The sequence below is a fragment of the Camarhynchus parvulus genome, chromosome 1A, assembly GCF_901933205.1.
Source record: "Camarhynchus parvulus chromosome 1A, STF_HiC, whole genome shotgun sequence".
NCBI lineage: Eukaryota > Metazoa > Chordata > Aves > Passeriformes > Thraupidae > Camarhynchus > Camarhynchus parvulus.
Window position 1 is genome coordinate 68,515,244 of NC_044586.1, and position 11,331 is coordinate 68,526,574.

Genomic DNA, 11,331 nt, shown 5'->3' on the forward strand with positions numbered 1-11,331 from the left:
CTCTTTCCTACCAGGGGCTTTTTATGATTGTTTTCTATGGCTGGAAATTACAGAACATATGCAGAGATTTCAGCAGGGGGGTTAAAAAAAAATGGGACAAATGGGCAGAGTTAGATCTCAAAATGGCTTTGGGTCATTTTGCTGTGTCTGGGAAGTTCAGGGGCAGTGGGAAGAGCCGGGCTGAGGTACCCCAGAATTTATGGCTCCCCTCTAATAGGTGGAAATGAAAGAGTCTTTGCTGCAGGCCAGGGCTATCTATATGTCAGGAGCTTCTCTCTGTGGACTGTCAGGCCTATTGGAGAGCTCTTTGGAGGGTATTGCTAGCTGGAGAAAAAAATAAAATAAAATACTGTTAGAAATTAACGTTGGAAAAAGCTACAACAAATTTGCAGCCCAAAAAAATCATTTGTTAACTACTGGCAAATAAACTCCTGTCCAGCTCACAACTCTCAGGAGCAATCTGCAAACAGAAAGGGAAGTTGGGCTGTGTAAAAGTGGAACATTTTATATGTTCACATAAATAATGGGCTCATTTTAGGAGTGGTGTAATTGTGGTACATGGGACTGTGGGAGTTCCCTTCAGTGGTTAGCAGAGAGTGCATTTCTATCAGGGAAAAAGACAACAAAAAAAGCAGAATGGCAAATAAAAGTTAGCAATCAAACTCCATCTATTAATTGCTTCTGATGGTGATTGATCTGAGCCCACTTCTGACGTGTGTCAGCAGAAAATCCACCTCAAACTGGTGAAGTCCAGGTATTGAATTGAGAATCTGGAAAATGAGCAGGAACTTCAAATCACAGAATCACAGAAAAGTTTGGAAAAGCCCTTTAAGATAAAGTCTGACCATTCCCCAGCACTGCCAGGGCCACCCATGTCCCCAAGTGCCACATCCACAGGGCTCTGAAATCCCTGCAGGGATGGGGACTCCCCACTGCCCTGGGCAGCTGTGCCAGGGCTGGACAACCCTTCCAGGGACGAAATCTTTCCTAATACTGAACCTCACCTCCCCTGGCCCAGCCTGAGGCCGTTCCCTCTGCTCCTGTCCCTGTTCCCTGGAGCACAGCCCGACCCCCCCGGCTGTCCCCTCCTGGCAGGGACTTGTGCAGAGCCACAAGGGCCCCTGAGCCTCCTTTGCTCCAGGTCAGCCCCTTCCCAGCTCCCTCAGCCCCTCCTGGTTCTCCAGCCCCTTCCCAGCTCCCTCAGCCCCTCCTGGTTCTCCAGCCCCTTCCCAGCTCCATTCCCTTCTTTGGACTCTCTCCAGCCCCTCCAGGTCCTTCTTGTCATGAGGGTCCCACAACTGAACACAGGAATCGAGCTGTGTGGTATTTCTGGGGTCTTTTGTCATGGGGAGGAAAATTAAATCTGACTTTATGTTTTTAGATGGTTAATTTATTATTTTATGATATTATTATAATAAAGAATGTTATATTAAAACTATACTAAAGAATACAGAAAGGATACTTACAGGAGGCTTAACAAGATACTAATGAAAACTCGTGACTCTTCAGAGCCTCGACACAGCTTGGCACTGATTGGTCATTAATTTTAAAAACTCACATGAAACCAATGAAACAATCACCTGTTGGACAAACAATCTCCAACCACATTCCAAAGCAGCAAAACACAGGAGAAGCAGTCAGATAATTGTTGTTTTCCTTTTTCTCTGAGGCTTTTCAGCTTCTCAAGAAAAGAAATCCTGGCGAAGAAATTTTTCAAGAAAATATGACAGTGACAGAGGTGGGGCCTCAGCAGTGCCCAGAGCAATGGTTAGGTTATCATTATTATTATTTTATTTTTATTAAAAGCTTTCACTCTTTGTGCTGCTGTGTGCTTTTCCACATTTTCCATGTTTATGGGAAGGTTATAAATGCCTGGTTCTTTGTTAAAACACAACTCTCTTGTCCAATCCTGTTTGTCCTTGTCTGAACATATTCCATTGAGGCAGAAATATTTCTTCCACCACTCAATACTCAATTTTTCTGATGTACTCAACCAGTACTGAAGGACAGCCTTGCCAGGCATTCCCAGATAAATCCTAATGAGCCCAGGAACAAATGACAATTAAAATTCAGGCTCTTGTGTGAGGAATTTTAAAATGCCATGGAAACCCTGGATGGGTGAGGTGCTCGTGGCTCATTGCACTCCTGCTGTCATGTTCTGCTCTGTGGAGCATCTCCTGCTCAGTCACTGTCACACTGGGTGACTTTGCCAGGTGTCCTTGGTGGTCCTTGTAGGAGCCCAGGACATTGCTCTGCTTGCCCTGGGTGATTCCAGACCCTGGCAGGGGCTCAGAGACCTTGGCACGGAGTCACAAACACCTGTGCCTTTGATTTTAGCCCATGGAAACAATTACCAACTTTGTGTGAGGAGTTACAAGCCACAGGGGTTTGAGTAGAATGAAAATGAATTTGTCACAGGGTGAAGAAGTAGAATTTTGGGGATTTAGAATGGGAGTTCAGGAGGCAAGATAGAGGAATCTGGGTGTGTCCTGTCCTCCTTCTTCTTCTCCTTCTTCTTGTCCTCCATCTTCTGCTGTGACGGTGACACTTCTGGATTGGTTTAGAGTAAGACAGACTGTCTAACATGGGTGATAGGTATTGGAAAATGATTGTAAATAAAGCACAGGTAGTTCTTGGTATAAAAAGCCAACACCCCCCCAAGGGCAGGGACTGTGCCACAACCCGACCTGCTGGACAGAGCTCAGCAGGTCAGAGAAAAAATGTCATAGATAAGAGAAAATAAACAACCTTGAGAACGAGAGCCAAGGAATCCTGACTTCTTCTTCAGTCTCGGGGCTGGGAAAAAGAGACTTTCCAACACCTCGGGGTCACCTCCACACCAGAGACCTCATCAGTCCTGTGTGCTCCATGGAAGTGTTCAGTGTCCACAGGGCCGGGATTGTTCCTCAGCTCCTCCTCAGGAGCCCCTGAATGTCACAGCAGCGTCTGCAAGGTCTCAGAGCATGCAAACAGCTCTTTCCTGTGGCACAGAACACAGAGCCTTCTGCTGGAAATGGGATCCTGTCACTGTCATATTTCCTGAAAAATCCCTTCACCAGGATTTCTTCTCCTGGGAAGATGAGAAGCCTCAGGTTCTCCTGTGTTTCCTGCTCTGGAATGTGGTCTGGAGATTGTTTATCCAAACATGTGAATTGTTTTTAATTAATGGCCAATCACCATCAGCTGTGTCAGACTCTGAGGAGTCAGTCACGAGTTTTATTATTCATTCTTGTTAAACCTTCTGGTGTATTCTTTCTCTTTCTTTAGTATAGTTTAGTATAGCTATAATATAATATAATATAATATAATATAATATAATATAATATAATATAATATAATATAATATAATATAATATAATATAATATATAATACAATAGTAAATTAGCCTTCTGAGAACATGGAGTCAGATTCTAACCTCTCACCTCATCCTGGGGACCCTCACAAACTCAACAGGATACCACTGATGCCTGGAGAGGCTGCCTGGAACAGAGGTTAGAAGAGTTAAAGGAATAAAGTTATTTATTAAAGGCCTTCAAAGGCTACACCTTGGGCAGTGCAAGAGCTCAGCCATGGATGAACCCAAGATGGACCCAAGAGGCCTGGTTACAAATCTTCAGACTTTTATAAGTTTTGGTCCATTTCCATATTGGGGTTAATTGTCCAATTCCAGCTCCAGGTTCTGCAGTCCCATCCTCCCAGATTGCTCTCCTCCATTCACTGCTGCTTTTATTTCTTGAGTCTAAAGCTGCAATGGTGTCCTTGGTTTTCAAGCTGGAAAAGGATTGTTCTGTGTGACTGAGCTGTGAGGAGAACTTGCTGACACTTTATATGGAGTTCAGAGTCACACACTAATGCAGAATCTGGAAAATATGAAAGCTAAAACTCAAGGCATCACCATGAGTAAATCATGGAATGTATCTTCAGGACATGCAGACAATCAGGAATTATTTCGATGGGAAGGGACCTTCAAGACCATCCAGTTCCAGCCCGATGGGCAGGGACACCTCCCACTGTCCCAGGCTGCTCCAGCCCCAGTGTCCAGCCTGTCCTTGGGCATTGCAGGGATGCAGGGGCAGCCCCAGCTGCTCTGGCAATCCCAGCCCAGCCAGGAATTCCTCATTGCCAAGATGCCATCCATGCCTGCCCTCTGGCAGTGGGAGCCATTCCCTGGGTGCTGTCCCTGCAGGCCTTGGCCCCAGTCCCTCTGCAGCTCTCCTGGAGCCCCTGCAGGCCCTGCAATGTGCTGGACCCTTCTCCTCTCCAGGTGAGCACCCCCAGCTCTCCCAGCCTGGCTTCATGGATTCTTCTGGAATCTCTCCAGCAGCTCCAGGTGCTGCTGATGCTGGACTGGGGGCAGCCCTGCAGGTGGGGTCTCACCTGGGAGGGGCAGAATCCCCCATCCCTCCCCTGCTGCCCACGGGGTTTTGTGGCTCTCAGTGCCCACCAGGCCATGTCCAGCTTTCACCCACCAATGCCCCCAAGTCCTTCTGCCAGGACTCTCCTGCCTGGATTTGTGTTTGTCTTGCCCTGACCCTTGTGCAGGACCTTGGCACCCAGCCCTGCTGTGCCAAACCCTGGTGCTGTTGGTGCTGTTGGCACCAGTTGCAGCTCCCGTCAGGTTCACACTCTGATCAACCATGAATTTTTCTGTTTCTGAGCAAAACAATAAAAAGAAAAGCTGATTTCAGTGCTTGATGTGTTACATGCAGGACCCTCGGATTTACCTGTGGACTTCAAAGTGTGATGTATTCACATAATGTCACATTAATCTGTGATAATTTATGTTGATATCCTTTTATCTGACTGGTGTGGTTCCCATCAGCAGCAAGTGAGCTGTGGGATTTGTAGCCAGCCCGACTGTCATCTCCAAGTCCACATTTGATTCATGGTCTCATTTCCTGCTTTTTCCTCCCACTGCTCACAGACTTTTTTTTCTTCTTTCCTTTTCCATGGTCCATTTATTAAATGTAGAGTTAGAAACACAATTAGAATTTACTCAAGTCTATAATGCCTGAATATTAAATCTTTGGAGCAATAAAAATTCTTTCCCAAACATTTCTTATCTGTGTTTTCTCTTCAGCTGATGAACTCGGGCCTAATTACTGAATGAGTGACCAGAAAAAAAAGGACCTGATTTGATCCATTCCAAGCAATCACTGTGTGAATAATCCTGACCTTACCAAGCACAGATAAAGCTCCTCTAATCTTAAATTAATCTTCATTCCAGCACCCAAAACCTGAACTTTAGGGATGACTTCTCATCCATTCCTCAGTACAAATAAAATATAAATTAAGATGGTTGTGGTCACGTAGAGCACGTTGTGTATTGGGGTTTTTGTCTTGTTAACGGCCAGAAACGACCAAGGGACTTCAAAAATGAATTTTTAAGTGGCTGTTTCCAGCAGAGTGACGGACTGGATGCCACAAGGAGCTCCATGGGTTCAGGTGATCCCTGAGGACAGGGATTGCCTGTCTGGCGTGGTCTCCTGTGCCTGGCTAAATCCAGGAGGGCAGGGCTGAGCACAAATTTGCAGCCCAAAAAATCATTTGTTAACTACTGGCAAATAAACTCCTGTCCAGCTCACAACTCTCAGGAGCAATTTGCAAACAAAAAGGGAAGTTGGGCTGTGTAAAAGTGGAACATTTTATATGTTCACATAAATAATGGGCTCATTTTAGGAGTGGTGTAATTGTGGTACATGGGATTGTAGGAGTTCCCTTCAGTGGTTAGCAGAGAGTGCATTTCTACCAGGGAAAAAGACAACAAAAAAAGCAGAATGGCAAATAAAAGTGTAGCAATCAAAATCCATCTATTAATTGCTTCTGATGGTGATTGATCTGAGCCCACTTCTGACATGTGTCAGCAGAAAATCCACCTCAAACTGGTAAACTCCAGGTGTTGAATTGAGAATCTGGAAAACAAGCAGAAACTTCAAATCAGGGAATCACAGAAAAGTTTGGAAATGCCCTTTAGGATAAAGTGTGACCATTCCCCAGCACTGCCAAGGCCACCCATGTCCCCAAGTGCCACATCCACAGGGCTCCAGCTGCTCGGGCACAAAAGCAGGAGGATTTCATGTTTAACATCAACGTCAGCCCCAATGTTCCCTGACCTTCACCAGGCTCTGCCCCCTGTGGAGTTTTTCATCAGAGAACTTGGCTGGGCTGGGGCATCATCCAGGCCCCATCCCAGAGCCTCCTGCAGGGAGAATCAGGGGCTCGGGACTTCCATGGATGTTGGGGAAGATGAAACAGGAAAGCCTTATAAATGTGATTGTCTGGCAAAAGATTTTGAGAATATGGACACTATAAGTGAGATTGAAATGAAAGCAAGCTTTGAGATACCTCAGTTACTGAACACCTGGAAAACAATGGTGTGGCCATTGAAGGCAATCCCCTTTTGATGGAACAACACCCTCTGCTTGCAGACAGGCCCCAGGGTCAGAGCAGACCCTACAGCTTGGCAGAAGGGGCCCAAAGAGGAGTTTTTAGGCTTAAAATGTAACACAGTGTGGTAATGTAATGATTCTGATAGGCTGTATGTAAATGCTGTAGGATTTGTATATTGTACTGGATTGGTTAGTGAGAATGAGAATATTCAGCACAGAAGAAGATTTATGGTATTGTAAGGGGAACCTCGCCATCTCACCCTTTTACTCTCTTACCTTTTTTACTCCCTTACTCTCTTACCCTCTCATCCTCTCTCCCCCTCTCTTCTCTCAGTCCTGCTCTGAGCTGTGTCTGGCAGCTCCAGCAGGGCCCTGCACCCAGGCCCTGTGCAATAAACCCCAAATCCCAGCAGGGCCCTGCACCCAGGCCCTGTGCAATAAACCCCAAATCCCAGCAGGGCCCTGCACCCAGGCCCTTTGCAATAAACCCCAAATCCCAGCAGGGCCCTGCACCCAGGCCCTTTGCAATAAACCCCAAATCCCAAAAGGCCCCTGCACCCAGGCCCTGTGCAATAAACCCCAAATCCCAAAAGGCCCCTGCGCCCAGGCCCTGTGCAATAAACCCCAAATCCCAAAAGGCCCCTGCACCCAGGCCCTTTGCAATAAACCCCAAATCCCAAAAGGCCCCTGCACCCAGGCCCTTTGCAATAAACCCCAAGTTCCACCACCTGGCTTCAGAGATCTCTCGTCTCCGTCCATCCCGACCGTTCTACTCCCCAGTGCTCCTACACATGAAGAGAGCTGCTGGTGTTGAATCACAAGGCCTGGGAACTGAGCTTTCACCATCAGGGTTTTGATCATTGTCTGTCCTTTCTGCTCTCTCTGAACAGAGAGAGAGATTTGAAGTTATCCCTGTTAATATTCACTTCTTTCACTGCATCATTAAACATCTCCCTCCGTCTCTCCCTCCGTCATTTTCTTTATTTTTGTGGGGGCTGAACTGCAGAATTCCTCTCTGGAAAACATTATCTGATATTACTGTTCATTGTTTGTGCTTCCTCAGCAGCCAGGAAGTGTCATGGTTGAGATGGAGACAATACCAAGCAAGACACTCCATTTTCAGAAGGTTTCAAACTCTTTTCATTCCAGCATTCATGCTTTTTATACATTCTTACACAACTCATCAGTTTGCACTTTACTCATTGGTCACAAGAGACAAACAAGGTGCTCATTGGAACAGGCAGTTGCAGTTTCTCTGATTTATCCTCCTTTCTGTCTTGGGTTCTGTGTCAACGACCTGGGCAGGAAATTCTTTCAGGGGTAAACATGGATCCTCTTATCAAACATGGATCCTCTTATCAAACATGGATAGTTTTCTCAAACATGGATCCTATTATCAAACATGGATCCTCCTATCAAACATGGATCCCCTTATCAAACATGGATCCTCTTCCCAAACCTCTGTCTGGCTCACAGAAGTCACTGTAAAGCCTCTTCCACAAGGAAGGCCGGGCCTGGTGTGCACAGGGAGCCCAGGGGAAGGAGCAGCGTGGTCATGGTGAGCTCCATGGAAACATGGAAAGGTCACTGGGTGTCCATGGGGACGTGGGGATTGCTGAGGAGCTCAGCCTCAGCCTGGGGATGGTCTGGCCACCTGGAAAAAGGCTCAAGAGGGAAAGAAGAGAAAGGAAAAATTAGAAGAGAAATTAATTTTCCAATGTGCAATGCGGGATCTTCTTGAGGGAGCACGTGGGGAAAAGCTCCAAAGTCACAGAGGATGGGGAGGTCTTTACTGTCCCCCAGTAATAAAAGATAAAACAAAAAAATCAGGATACAAACACTTGCTTGGATACAAATACAACAGTTTTCACCCTCGTGTAATTAAATTTTCTGTGCCTTGCCTCTTTATTTATGGGTAGGATCTTTCTACTTCCACACTGCCCTTGTCCTGAATCCCATTCCAATCCTTCCAGCAGGCATGAGAGGATTCCTCCCATGTTGAGACATCACCTCCACTGTCACTAAAATAGACTTTTTTTCTATAATAGAGCTTATCCAATATCCAACATCATGTGAAACAGCAGCTCAAACTAAGTAAGAAACTTAAAAATGGTGAAGGATGCAACTTAAAAATGGTGGAGGATACAGCTTAAAAATGAAGTAGCATTCATGTAAAATCCTTCAGAGTTTTTGGTAGTTTACTGTTCAAAAGAAAAAGCAATTATTAGCAGTCCTGGATATGCATTCATTGAAACCCCTCCATTTCCACAGGGAAATTCAAGCCTCAATCTTAGGGTTGATCTTTGGGGGAAAGTGAAACCCTTGGTTCAATCCAGTGGCCTAAAGTTTATTAGAGGAAAATGGATCAACATCACTTTGCTCCACACTGCCTAATGAAATATTTTATTCTTCAAGAGACCTTAATTCCATGTATCCAAACCCAAAATGGAGAGCAGTCAGATTGTTTCTTTACACAATTTTCTTGGAGAGCTTTCCCCAGGGAGATTGTGGTTCTTTAATTGAAATGTGCCTGTATTTCCTTCAGCTCATTATAGGAGCTTTAAACAAGACCCAGTCTGTGGGAATCAGCAGGGAAAAGTCCTTTATTTGCCATCCAGGTTACTCCACTGGCACTGTTTGCTTTTCCAGGAGTAAATTTTCCAACGGGCTGACAGCTCCGTTGTTAAAGTGCCATAATAATTAAAGAGGAGATTAAACAATTCAGGAGAACAGGGACTAATTGAAAGAGGTGCATTTCCCTCTGAATGCAGCATGAGGGACACCAGTGATGACATTCTGCCCCAAAAATGTATTCCAGGGGTTGGTGCACTGTGGATTTGAGTCCAGGAAACAACTCAGGGGTGGAAATAAAGCTCCACAGTGAGTCAGGGAGTTCAGTGTTTGTGCCTTGACTGAAAGATGACTGATGGGTTATTTGATTACAGAGCTGAAACACTTCCACAAGGAGCAAATATTGGAGCTTTTCAACCTCTCAGGAGGAATTCTAACAGAGGGTGGGTGTTAAAGGAGGAGAAATACATTTTATGAGACAGATCTGCAAGGATTTGGGACAAAGCTGAAGGAAAAGTAAATCCCCTGTGTCCACCCTGGGTGCCTGGAGCAGGTTCTCCTTCAGGAGTGCTGGCGAGGGAAGGAAATGTAGTGGCAGGAGGGCAAAGTGGATTAACTGGTGTTAAAAATCCTGTCCCTGGAGCTGCCAAGGATTTCAAAATCATCAGTTAATCTGCTGTTGTGGGCACGTGGAAGATCAAGGTGAGGAACAGACTCTTGCACTGCTCTGAAAACTCAGGTATCTGCTCAGGTTGGGTTGGGGACAGCAGGGGCAGTTTGGGGAACTGTCCCATCTCACTGCTGGTGTCAGACACCTCAGTCTGCTAAAGATGTGATTTTAGGAAGAAATTCTTTACTGTGAGGGTGGTGACGCCCTGGCACAGGGTGCCCAGAGAAGCTGGGGCTGCCCCTGGATCCCTGGAAGTGTCCCAGGCCAGGTTGGATGGGGCTTGGAGCACCCTGGGACAGTGGAAGGTGTCCCTGCCCATGGCATTGGATGGGCTTTGAGGTCCCTTCAAGCCAAACCATCCTGGGATTCTGTGATCCCCAGAAATGGGAGCTGGCTGAGCCTCACTGAGCCATCCTGCCACTGCCAGTTTTGCCCAATACAATTCCTCCCAGTGAGGCCAGAGCTTTCAGTGTGAGCTGGATGAAATCTCTGCTCCATGGCTGAGTTTGCCTCACCCTAGCAGGGAGGGAGCAGTGACCCTTCCATGATGAGCTTGAAATGGGAAACAGCATAAAAAAGGATTCTGGGAATCAAAGTGGAAAATAACTTTGGTTGTCCTTTCCTTTGGCACAGCCTTGACAAGGAGCTCCTGCCTTTGCTGGTACCTCAGCAGATCTAAAGATTAAAACTAAACATATTCCTGATTTTTTTTCCTAATCAGATTCTTATTAAGATACAATAAACCAACCTAAAATGAATATTTCTGTCTGTGGCAGCTGTTGTGGCCACATACTGGGGAAAGGTGGACCATGCCATGTTTCTGCAGATGTTTGATCCCTTTCTGGAGGAGGTTTTTATCTCTAATTCTGCACTCACACAGCCCAGAGCTCTCAGGTTTGTGTGGGGAGGTCGCCAGCTTCTCCAGAGGTTTGTTCTGTGAAATTTGCTCTTTTCCTTTCCGGAAGAAATCATGCAGCCAACTGCCTGTGTGTGCAACAGAGGCAATCCAAGCAAAACCCAGAGTTGTGTGTTATTTGCCAGGATGGTCAGGAATGGTGAAACAGCAAACTGATTAATTATGCATGACCCAGGCAGATTATTTACTCAAGTCAGACACTAACACAGGATCTTTTGTCTTGTTTTCGGTCTTACTTGCTAATCTGTTTGATTTGGCAGTTTGTAAATAACTGGTTAATAAAATTTGGGAATATTAAACCTGAGTGGTGAGTAAAGGGCAGCCAATGCTCACATCAAAGGGCAGTGAAAGAGACAGATCTTTTTTAATCAGCAGCAGTGGGGGAGAAGTAACAAAACAGGGAGAGGAAACAAAGACAGGCCCCCAAAATGCAGTTTTGTGACCCCACCTGGGTGTTGTGCCCAGGTCTGGGGCTCGGAATCAGCTCTGCTAATGCACCATTTCTGTCTGACACAACTGACATCCCCTTGGAAATGCTTTATGGTTTTAGCAGCTTTTCCCCTCCCATGACTGAATATTTACCAGTTCTAAATTACTATTGGGTTCTTTTGGCTGAGCAGTTTGGGCCATGGGCTGAACTGTGCAGATGAGAGGAAATTGTTTATCGGTCACACACTGAGGAAGGACATTTTATGTTTCCATCTCCAATCCCTCTTCTGTCAAGGTTGTGGCTGCCCCTGGATCCCTGGAAGTGCCCAAGGCCAGGCTGGACAGGGCTTGGAGC